Here is a 12,011-nt window from a genome sequence, read left to right on the forward strand (position 1 = left end):
TTTATGCTAAGCCAAAGAAGCCAGAAAGAAAAGGTCACAAATTATATGATTTCTAACTTATGGGAAACATTCAGAATTTGTAAGTCCATGGAGACAGAAAGCAGATTGCGGCTGCCACAGACTGGGGTAGGGAGGCTGGGGAGTGACTGCTTAATGGAGTGTTTCCCTCTGGGATGATGAAAACGTGTTGGAACTAGACACAGATGGTGGGTGCCCAACACTGCAAATGCACTACATGTTACTGAATTACACACTTTCAAATGGTTAATGGCTAATGTTATCTGAATTTTACCTACTTTTTTTAAAAAAGACCTACAGATGACATCATATCTCATGGTGAGAAATGACAGTTTCCTCCTGAGGTTGAGAACAAGGAGGGGAGAGGGAAAGCTACAGCACCAGGGCTGCCGGGCGCTCGGGAAGGCGAGGACAGAATCCTGTGTCGAGTCTGTCCTCGTGCGATGTTGTCACAGCAGGGTGACGGGGAGGGAAGCCCACTAGAACAGGCTTAAGAGTGGCCAGGTTGACTGCTGGCTTTTAGAGGTGGGGTCACAGCCTTTCTGCATCTTCTCTTAAAGTCACTCAGAACCAGGAGAATGAGAAATGAAAGCTGCACCTGCAAATCTTGCCAGACGAAGTGCTGAGGCAGCACAGGGATGAGGAGCCCCGGGGAGAGGGGGAGGCAGAGAAGCCTTTTTGTGCCCAGCCTCACAGCCCACCTCTAAAACCCCGAAAGACCCAAGCACTGAGACACCAGCACAGAAAGGGAGTGAGGCCGAAAGCAGGGGGCTACTCAATGGTCTAAATAGGGAGAATCAGACCCCCAGCCACTCCGAGGAGGACTATCCTGACCCCTGAGCAGGGATGCCCTGGCAAAAGGGCACCACGGGTTCCATATGAGAAGAGGGCAGGGAACATGGTGACACTGGTGAGCACCAGTTTGCTGAGCCCTGGGGCCCCTCCCCCAACCCCACACCTCCCCAAGACTCAGCACCCACCCCCAGGGCAGGAGGCTAGAGAAACGGAACTCTCTCAGCTCTGGGGATGCTTGTTACAGCCTCATGAGGCAGCCTATCCTGACGGATACACGCTGCACAAGGGTTCACCTAAATGACGACATAACCCTATGTATTAGGGTTAGGGTTAGGGTTAGATGGAGCAGCTCTCAGGAGGGAAATCTTGACCACAACAGGAGACTAAGAAATAGTAGCGTGCCCATATTCTTTACAAACGTGGAGATAAATCCAGAGGAAGAAGCGACGACAGCTGAAAGTGGTAATCTATGGGGAGTGGGCAGGGCAGGGGCTGTGGGGAGATGGTCTGGGAGGCCAGGGGTCTGCCATTTTTTTCATAAAACCTGTAAAATTCTTTGACATCTTAAAATACGCTATGTATCATGCTGACAACATAAAAACTGTGTCTGAAAAGTAGATCAAGCCTTTGAGGTGCAAAGGGGGCGAGGGTGGGTGGTCTGGATAAGCATCCCAAGGCACAGGCCGGTCCTAGCTGCCTGGTTTCCCCAGCGCCCTGCACAGGGCGCAGTGTGGCGACTGAGGTGTGGCCCAGGCTCTGAATCCCAGTTCTACCACATGGGCAACAACCTCAGTTTCCTCACCCCAGTGACCATGAGGGGAGTGACCGCGGCTTCCTCAGCACAGTGCATGGTGCGTGTGGAATAAATCCTGCTGTCCCTGCTTCTAAGGTCTCACCTAATTAACCTGAAGGACCTGCAGTGTTCTGGGTTGAGAGGCAGGAGCAGGACAGGCGGGGCAGGTTAGAATGTCCCCTGAGAGAGGGTGTGGAGCAGGACAGTGCTGAGCCAGCTCCTGGAACAGGGTCTGGGTTACAGATGGAAACCATGGGGAAGCCGGTGGGAGCAGGGTCACCGAGGGAGACCAGTGTGTCGGAACAGGCAGGTGGAACACGGCTCAGACGGTCCACTAAAGGACAGAGCATGGCTGTGGCCCAGCGGTGGCCCCACTGTGCACTGCACTGAGATATTCCACCGGGCACAGGGCTCCTGCGGGACAACTGTCAGCGGCTGAAGATGCTCCTGCCTCTACAGGAGGGGCTGAGCCGCTCCCACAACCAAACCCTGCAGGCAGCTCGAGAATGTGTCCCGCACCGTCGCCTTGTGGGGACTAACTGTGCTTGGGCTGCCCTGCTGCTGTCCCTGAGGAGGGCCCTGCCCACACTGGCAGTGCCTGGGACTGGCCACCTGGTTGTCAAGGCAAGCAGCCTGAGGTGCTGAACAATTTAGGAATTGTTATTGCCAGGTCGAGCAGAAAGAACCTGCCCACTTCCTGCCGGCCCCTCCTCCTGGATCCCTGGGAAGAACTGATCACCGGGATGCCCCGGGCCCATCTGCACCCCATGGGGAAGGGAGGCTGCCCAAGGAGGCAGCACAGCACAGCTCCCCCAGGAGGACGGAGGCCTCAGTGCAGCTGGGAAAAGGGACCTGGGGCGTCCCAGAGACAGGATCTCAGAGGTGAGATGGACGGGTTCACAGGGAATGCAGCCTTCTCCTGGCAACTGGTCCCCTGTAAATGTCTGTCCTTCCCTTTTCACCTCAAAATAAATGTAAGTGTATGTGAAGTCTGTGAAAGCAGAAAGCAAAAATATTGAGCGTAGCTGTGTTTAAGCTTTTGCTAGAGAAAGGTGAGGGCCATGGCGGCTATAACTCTTCCTACGGCCCCCAATTAGCACAGCAGCCCAGACTCAGGCATGAATGCCACATTAAGTGCAGTGGGGATCGTGACGGGTTCTACTCACTCAGAATCTCCAGACACAGGAAGAGGCTCACCCCGTCTGTCCACGGGACAGTCCTGGCCTGTTGGTGGTTCGTCCACGGGAGATTCGGCAATGTGTAAATATTCAGGAGACTGGAAAGAAAAAGAACACAAACAAATGAAGCATCCACCGGCTGAGAAAGGAAAGTGCTGACTCACCCACAGAGGGGCAGGTGTGGACGGCAACGATGGGCCACACGTGCTTATGGGAGGCCAACAGCTCCCTCTCTGGAATCTCTAGAGCAGCTGGAACTCCAAGGCTCTCCAGAGCGGCTGAATATCGGAAAAACCAAGTCACAGGCTGACCGTGATTCTCCCCCAAGTCTTCAAGTGAACTTTCATGTTTATTCCCAAGGGTCAGTAAGTACAGACAACTAATGATTTCGGGCCACAGGTAGCAGAGCTGCATGCTAAGTTTGTGGGGAATACATTTTTCAAGCCCTTCGGTAGGAAGATAAGGGAAATCTGGTGCCATTAATACTTCAGGTTTCATTTGCTCTGACAGGAAATGATCCACATTCATCAGGGTTCTGTTCCCAACTTGGTTTTTCGAAGTACAAAATGCTGCATGAGATACAGAGCTTGTGGGATTTGGGTTATTTATCTTAAAATAGTGCATGCCACACCTAGTAGGCTGGGGGGTGTTTTTCCAAACACACTAAACAAACCCCTTGCAGAGAAAGGGCAATGGTGCCCACGTGCCAGTGCCCAGAGAAGCCATCAGATTAGCAGGTGACACTGCTTCTCCTTGAGACGCAGGTGGCCATCAGTGCTCAGCCAGCACCCCTACTGATCAGCACCGTCTGGCTGGACTTCGCACAGAACTGAGCTGCAGAGACAGACACTTTGGTTCACGTCCCAGCTCTGCCACTGACATCCTGAGAAGACTACGTAATCTGCCTGTGCCTCAGTTTCCTTACCATGAAGGATGACGGCAGCACTGAGATATGGGGATTCAGGCTCCAGCTCCAGCACCTGCTCCCAACCCCTCTCACCCTCATCTTCCTACCACATCAAACGAGGGAGCTGACACCCAGTACTTAAGAGGTCCCTCCGGCTTTAACATCCACGGCTGCTGCCTTCCGACTTGCTGCTTCCTCTCATCTGTGTTTCCTGCCTGGGAGCAGGCCACCCAGCTGGAGGCCTCCTAAACCCAAACATTTATTCCCACCCCATGGGCCCACTCTGACACTGAAGCACAAGAGGGAGTAGTGTCCATTCGGGGGAAACTCAGGCCAAACCCCACCTGCCTGCTCCCACCATGGTGTGGGCATGAAGGGCACACCAAGAGCCAGGGACTCTAATGGGGCCCATGGAGACACAGTGCTGCATGGCAAGGCCATGGCCTCCAAGCCATGGCATGCCAAGCATCTGAGGTCCTGGGCCTACGCCCTGCCCATGGCTGCCTTGCCCCATCACACCCCAAATCCCTGTGCCATCTGTGCCTCACCTCTTCTGTGCCCATGTTCAAATCTTTTTGTTGCTGTTGTTCCTCTAGAATCTTCCTGGAAAACTCCTATTCATTCTTCAAAACCCAGCTGGTGCAGGCAGCTCTGAATTCTGGGGGTAATCACACTCTTCTCAGCCCTGTCTTCTTTCTGCAGTCCTCACAATCATTCGTGACCACTTCTCCCATTTCCTCTCGGGCTCCTACCTGGCCCCGAGAGGGCACACAGTTTACAGACTGGACATGACGCTTTTGGCCCATAAACCCTCAAATGCAGCCTTAAAGAAGGAAGATAAATGCAAGCAAATGCAACAGACTGGACATGATGCTTTTGGCCCATAAACCCTCAAATGCAGCCTTAAAGAAGGAAGATAAATGCAAGCAAATGCAAAGGCTGAGGAGGGGCCTCTGGTAGATGAGAAGGGAGCATTGGGCTGGGAGTCAAAGATACCAGGCTACAGAGGAAAGAAGTTGCCACAGAACACGCCACTGACGCCACACAGAGCACTGACAGCCATGCTCAAGCCCGTTCTTATCCCACAGACTAACGGGGCCAGCAGATGTTTCGGACTGAGGAGGGGGTTATCACATCAATACGGAGCAGGATGACCTGGGAGAGCAGGGTTCATCTGGGAGTCCCCAGAAAGGAAATGCAGAGGTTGCCCTGAGGGCTGAATGTACACAGCCCCTGTGGGTCAACAGAGCTGCAGGACACTCACTGAGTCCACACTGCAGGGTGTGCTGACAAAGCTGTTCAGGAGACACAGGGAAAGAGTTCCTCCCTGACCTCTGCCTCCTCTGGGAAGAACCAGCCCCGCATCCTGAGCCAGAGAAAGCCTGGCTGCCCAGCTGTGCCTGTCAGCCCCTACAGCATACCACACTGCAAAACCACCATTACCTGCCACGGGGCCATGGGCTGCCACCTGCCGCATGTTCCTGAGGCTAAGCATACAGCCGGTTTGACCCAGAGCAGAGGGACAGAGGTACAGCCTCCCAGGAACCCAGGAGTCAGCGGTTGTTCATTCTCCCTCCATTCAACAACTGCGGGTGGGGCTCAGGCTCCTGGCTTTCTGTGTGTTACAGTGCCCAGCAGATGACCCTCCCTGCAGGGCGTGTGTGGCATCCTGCCTCCTTCCCTTGGCTCGGCCTCTCTCCCAGCCCACCCAGGTAAAAGGTTCGCAGGGAAGGGCAGAACACTCCAGCAACTCTCAGATAATCCCCACAATTGGCTGGGGGCGGTAGCTCACACCTGTAATCCCAGCACTTTGGGAGGCCGAGGCAGGCAGATCACGAGGTGAGGAGATCAAGACCATCCTGGCTAACACGGTGAAACCCCGTCTCTACTAAAAATACAAAAAAATTAGCCGGGCGTGGTGGCGGGCACCTGTAGTCCCAGCTACTTGGGAGGCTGAGGCAGGAGAATGGTGTGAACCCGGGAGGCGGAGCTTGCAGTGAGCCCAGATCACGCTACTGCACTCCAGCCTAGGTGACAGAGGGAGACTCCGTCTCCAAAAAAAAAAAAGAGAGAGAGAGAATCCCCACAATTAACTGGCAAGCGGCCCTGCCCAGCGTCGCAGTGAGCGGCGGGACAGGAACTGCTCACTGATGTGGGCCACAACCCCAAGCAGGACGCCAAGCGACTGTCGCCTACTCTCCAGCTGCCATGGTGACACCCGGGCCAGCAGTAGCCTCTGCAGCCCCCTCCAATCGGGATCCTGCATAGGCCCCACTGCAACCACCCCCACCCCCAACCCCATCCCCATCCCCACCACACCCACAGGCATCAGGCACTCCTTTAAAATACATCCCGCCCGAGTGTTCCCACAACGATGCAAAAGCCAGAGGATCACGGGATTCCTCCTCGCCGTGGCGGAGGCCATCTGCTTCACCTCGCCCACCTGGGAGTCCCGCTTCCTCCGAGGGCAGGCACTGGGGCCTGGAGGGGGTGCAGCACATCAAGGCTGCTCCTGTGTCCCTCTCCCTTCAGGAGTGAGCCACTCCTTTCATGAGTTCTCCCTGTGTGCCAGTTGGCCGGGTGGCCATTCCAAAATAAAGAAGGGGCTTGGCTGCCGAGGGCAGTGGCCTGGGTTGAGAGCCGGCTGTGTCACTGACTGGCTCCGTGGCACCAGGAATGCTTCTTAACCTCCCTGTGCCTTTTCCCTCACCCACGGAGACCACAGGCAATGCTGCAAAACCCAAAGCAGACCGCCTCAGCCTGCAGGCCTTCCCGCAGAGCCTGCACCTCCCAAGTGCCTAGCAAACACTCGTGGTGATTCTTACCCCTCTCTGGGCAGAATCCTCGGAGACTGACTGGGAGCAGCTTCCTTGCCCCATAGTGGCATCTAAGCAGCAGGTAGCTGTGCTGGGGTAAGGCAGGTGAAAGGAGCAAGGGAGGCTGCTGAGACCAGAGAGGAGCAGAGTGGGGCAGGGGCAGGATGCAGTGAGTGCTGCTCCCCAGAGGCCAGCTGGCCCCCAGTACCCCTGCCCCACGCCACAGTAAGCCAGGGTGCAAAAGGATGTGACAAGAAGGTCTTCTCAAAGCAGCAGTCAGCTAATAAGACAAAAAGCAACTGACGATCTACTAAAACAAAGACATGGTAGCTGAGTCATTCCACATTTGTCAAAACCCATAGAATATACAACACGAAGAGTGAACTCTAATATGTTTGAACTGTGGGCTCCAGTTAATAATAATACTACCTCATCAAAGGTAACGAATGTACCACACCAATGTAAGATGTTAATAATGAGGAAACGGGGGAAGTGGGGTGAGGGGGTACAGGAGAACTCCCTAAACTTTGTTTAATTTCCCCATAAACCTAAAACTGCTGAAAAAAAATAAGTCTATTAATTTTTTAATATGGTAGTTGATTGACTCAAAGGGCTAAATGTGAGAATGGGATACCATTAAAGGGTTAATGGGTACAGGGAAGATGGGGCTACGGGATTCTCCCAGAATGCAGTGCAAGCCAGATCCTAAGGAAGGAGCCCTGGAGGGGAGCAGGTTTCTCCTGACACTGATGAGGGCCGTCAGGCTCTGGACACCATCCCAACCCCCCTCATCACAGTCCCTCTCTCTCCAAACTGAGGAGTGTTCATGAGAATTCTCAGGATTTTAGTTATGTACCGTCTTTCCCCAGTACTCCTCTCCTGGGGGTTTGGAGGGAGGGCAGGGAGGATGGGGACAGCAAAGGAAACCTTAGTAACCATGTCACCCTTTGCCCAGGTCCCTGGCTTCTCCCAGGCTGTCACATTTCCCACCTCATGGCCTCAGAGAGTCCCCCTCTCTCTATTGAGCTGTTGGCAGCCAACTGCTTTCTTTCTAGCTTTCCCTTTTTGCAGAAGTGTATTTCTTTAGAATGAATCTTTCAGAAAGGCAATTCAGCATTCTCTATCAAAACTTTAAACAGGCATATCCTTGTGCCCAAAAACTCCATTTCCAGGAGGACTCACATGTATAAAAAATGATGCTGAAGATTTTCACTGCCGCAATCTTTTAAAAAACTGGAAACCTAAATACCCATGAATAAGAGAATGTTAAATAAATGACGGCAGAGCTCACGCGCTGGAAGTCGACAGCGTTTTTAAAGAGGCAGGGCAATGCGCACTACAGTGAGGGATCTTACAGGCCTGTTTTCGAGGGAAAACGGCAAGTGAGCTGCAGCGCGCGCACGTGTGTAGATCCCAGTTACAGGTCCGTCAAGATGGCTAGAGAATACACACACTGCCCAGCCCATACACGCTCGCAAAGGCACACAGAAAGGGGAAACCCCAAAAGGCTTGTCAGCCATATCCTCTGGGGAGGGGAGCGGGGAGACAGGTGGGAGCAGAGGGGACCCGGACATTTTACTTTATTAAAAATGTATTACTGGCTGAGTGTTTCACCAAAACACATTTAATATTCACCAGCATTTTAATCAAACCCACCTGTGCGTCTTTGAGGGTCTGCTTTTCTAGCTGGGGAGATGTCGGCACTGAAACAAAGTGACCTGTGGGCAACGGCAGACAGCGAGGGGAGGAAGCAGGACTTCCTGCACGGGCCGCCGCTCTGGGCATCAGGAGAGGTGGCAAACAAGCTGGTCTCCTCCTCCAGGAAGGCGGCCACTGGAGCAGAGGAGCCAGCCTCCCACATGATCAGGATGTGAGCACGCCACAGAGCACAGCCAGAGACACCCGAAACACAGGAGGCAGTGCTGACCCAAGGGAGGGCAGGACCAGGGGATGTGCCGGCCAGGACAGCCGGGGGTGCGCAGGCGGGCAGTATTAATGTGGGAAAACAATCATTCAGTTTCATTCCATGAGTAGTTTACATGCAAATGTGTGGTGTGTATGGGCTGTGCATGGTGTGTGTGTGCTATTGCGTGGTATGTGTATAGTGTGTATGGTGTGTATGAGATGTCTGTGTGGAATGTGGTATGTGGTATGGGTGATGTGATATGTATATGGAGTATGGTGTGGTGTGTGTATGTTGTCTATGGGGTGTGTGTGGTGTGTGGTATGTATGGACGGGTGTGATGTGTATGGGGTGTGTATGTATGGTATTATGTGGTGTGTGTGTAATATGTATGAGGTGTGTGTGGTGTGTATGGCATGTATGTGGTGTGTATAGGGTGTATGTGTGGTGTGTGAGGTGGGCATGGTATGTGTGTGGTGTGTGTGATGGGTGTGTGATGTGTGGTATGTGTGGCATGTGTGTAGTGTGTATGGTGTATGTGTATGGTGTGTGGTGTGTGGTGCATATGGGGTATGTGTGTGGTGTGTGATGTGTAAGGGTATGTGTGTGGTGTGTGATGTGTAAGGGTATGTGTGTGGTGTGGTGTATATGGGGTATGTGTGTGGTGTGTGGTGTATATGAGGTATGTGTGTGGTGTGGTGTATATGGGGTATGTGTGTGGTGTGGTGTATATGGGGTATGTGTGTGGTGTGTGATGTGTAAGGGTATGTGTGTGGTGTGTGATGTGTAAGGGTATATGTGTGGTGTGTGATGTGTAAGGGTATGTGTGTGGTGTGGTGTATATGGGGTATGTGTGTGGTGTGTGATGTGTAAGGGTATGTGTGTGGTGTGTGATGTGTAGGGTATGTGTGTGGTGTGTGATGTGTAAGGGTATGTGTGTGGTGTGTGATGTGTAAGGGTATGTGTGTGGTGTGTGATGTGTAGGGTATGTGTGTGGTGTGTGATGTGTAAGGGTATGTGTGGTGTGTGAGTGTAAGGGTATGTGGGGTGTGTGATGTAAGGGTATGTGTGTGGTGTGGTGCATATGGGTATGTGTGTGGTGTGTGATGTGTAAGGGTATGTGTGGGGTGTGTGATGTGTAGGGATGGTGTGGTGTGTGATGTGTAAGGGTATGTGTGTGGTGGTGTATATGGGTATGGGTGTGGTGTGTGATGTGTAAGGGTATGTGTGTGGTGTGGTGTATACGGGGTATGTGTGTGCTGTGTGATGTGTAAGGGTATGTGTGTGGTGTGGTGTATATGGGGTATGTGTGTGGTGTGTGGTGTGTATGGGGTATTTGTGTGGTGTGTGGTGTGTATAGGGTATGTGGTGTGTGTGTTGTGGGTATGATGTGTGTGGTGTGTGTGAGGTGAGTATGGTATATTTGCGGTGTGGGGTGTGTATGGGGTGTGTGTGGTGTGTGGTTCGTGTGAGGTGGGTGTGATGTGTGTGGTGTGTGGTGTATATGGGTTAAGTGTGTGGTGTGTATGAGGTGGGTATGGTATGTATGTGGGGTGTATAGGGTATATGTATGTGTGTGTGAGGTGGACATGGTATATATGTAATGTGTGGTGTGTGAGAGATGGATATGATGTGTGTGTGGTGTTTGGTGTGTATGGGATATGTGTATTATGTGTGCGAGGTGGGCATGGTATACATGTGGTGTGTGCTGCGTGAGAGGTGGGTATGCTATGTGTGTGGTGTGTGTGGTGTGTATGGGGTATGTGTGTGGTGCGTGAGAGGTGGGTATGCTATGTGTGTGGTGTGTATGGGGTATGTGTGTGGTGTGTGTGAGGTGGGTATGATATGTGTGTGGTGTGTGGTGTGTATGGGGTATGTGTGTGGTGTGTGTGAGGTGGGTATGGTATGTGTGTGGTGTGTGGTGTGTATGGGGTATGTGTGTGGTATGTGAGAGGTGGGTATGCTATGTGTGTGGTATGGGGTATGTGTGTGGTGTGTGAGAGGTGGGTATGGTATGTGTGTGGTGTGTGGTGTGTATGGGGTATGTGTGCGGTGTGTGTGAGGTGGGTATGGTATGTGTGTGGTGTGTGTATGTATGCACACACATGCACACCTGTGCACTGCAGATAACAGGCAGGCCGCTGGCCCGGGACACACATTGATGACCAGCTCAGCTGAGGCCAGGCTCAGGTGGGGAGTGGCCAGGCCCCTATCAGCTCAGAACCCTGACTGCACTAAGAGCAGGAGGAAGAACGAGCTGTGTCCCCGTTTCTCTACCCAAAGCAGCTCTCACAAAGGGGCTGATCAGGGTCGTGCAGCCCAGGAATCCTGGGGAAGATATTTTCTGTAACTTTTCTCAGGAGGGGGAGATCCGGAGTGCGTGGGCAGGACCAGTCCCTTATGGGCTGTGCAGCTGAGCGGGGCGGCAGGACCCGGGAAGTGTGCTACACGGGAGGAGGAGCAGCTTGTAGCACAGCTGCCCAGCTGCAATCCAGGTGGAATATCCAGCCGCACCCTCAGGCCCCGTGGGTGTCACGGAAGAACAAAGGCACTCCAAAAGGAAGCCACGTGCAAGATGGCCCCAAACCCCCAGCCCTCCTTCAAATTTCTGCTGCAATTCTGAATCCTTCATCGATGAAGGTGAAATATACAGTATTTTTGTATATACAGATCTTCTTCCAAAACCTGCTTTCCCTTCAAAAGTCACCTAATACCATTGTGCTCTCACACACCAGGCTCGGAGGTGAGCTGCCTCTCCAAGGTCTACACCTCAAAGCAGCCCCTGTGAGGGCCCCTGGGACGAGGAGGGGGAGCCTGACCGCTCCCCTTCCCTCTCTCAACTGCAGCACTAATGGAAAGTGCAAGGAGAACATTTCTGACCCTTCCATTAGGAAACACGTTCACAGAATTAAAAAGCAAGTAAGTAATTTTCAGACTAGACACAACAGAAGACTAAAATATTTTTTAAAAACCCAATGTTTCACCTCAAGGACTTCCACATGGAGGGAGAAATAGCCTGCTGTTGGCATAATTATCCAGGACCCCAGTGTTCCTAGAGGGGTGTGTGTGAGTGTACCCCATCGGCCCGCAGCCTGTCACTGCAGCCCAGGACAGGAGGCTCTAGGGAGGGGCCGAAGCTCCTCACTGACCCAGATGTCAGACCACAGCAAGGACTATTCATGAAATAGAATCTACCAAACTGGCTTCAACGTCATCAAACACAACGAAAGAAACTCGGTGACTTTAAGCTACAACTAGTAGAATTTTTTTAAATTTAAGTAAGTGCTAAAGTTCTAAAGATGGTGAGACCCACAAATGGGGGCTCCCCCGTCTCATATACTGCTGTGGCTCGAACCCCTAAGCCAGCAGCAGCACATACTGGGGCTCCACAAGGATTTCCTGAATCCATTCAGACACTGCTATGGAAAGACTACAGGTCAGCAGACTGTCCCTTTCTACCTCCCGGTGGTAGACTACAGGAAGTAGACAGACACAGATCCCAGGACAGCTTCCCAGGGAGTGGTCTGCAAACCTGGGCACAGGGGATTGAAGCCAGAGCCCCTAGGAGAAGGGGGAAAGGACAGGAGGTAGTACTGTGACC

At 52.7% G+C, this 12,011-nt stretch overlaps 1 protein-coding gene across 4 annotated transcripts in view; it reads right to left on the reverse strand.

Moving 5' to 3' along the window:
* APBA2 (amyloid beta precursor protein binding family A member 2) overlaps window positions 1-12,011 on the reverse strand; it is a 234,260-nt gene that overhangs the window by 194,110 nt on the left and 28,139 nt on the right. For all 4 annotated transcript variants that reach the window (XM_033190742.1, XM_033190746.1, XM_033190745.1 and 1 more), the window contains exon 2: window positions 2,773-2,882. The gene's annotated coding sequence lies outside the window, so the exon portion shown is untranslated. The remainder of the gene's footprint in view (window positions 1-2,772; window positions 2,883-12,011) is intronic.

This window comes from Trachypithecus francoisi, unplaced genomic scaffold (assembly GCF_009764315.1).
Source record: "Trachypithecus francoisi isolate TF-2019V2 unplaced genomic scaffold, Tfra_2.0 Lachesis_group3, whole genome shotgun sequence".
In the NCBI taxonomy this organism is placed as follows: Eukaryota; Metazoa; Chordata; class Mammalia; order Primates; family Cercopithecidae; genus Trachypithecus; species Trachypithecus francoisi.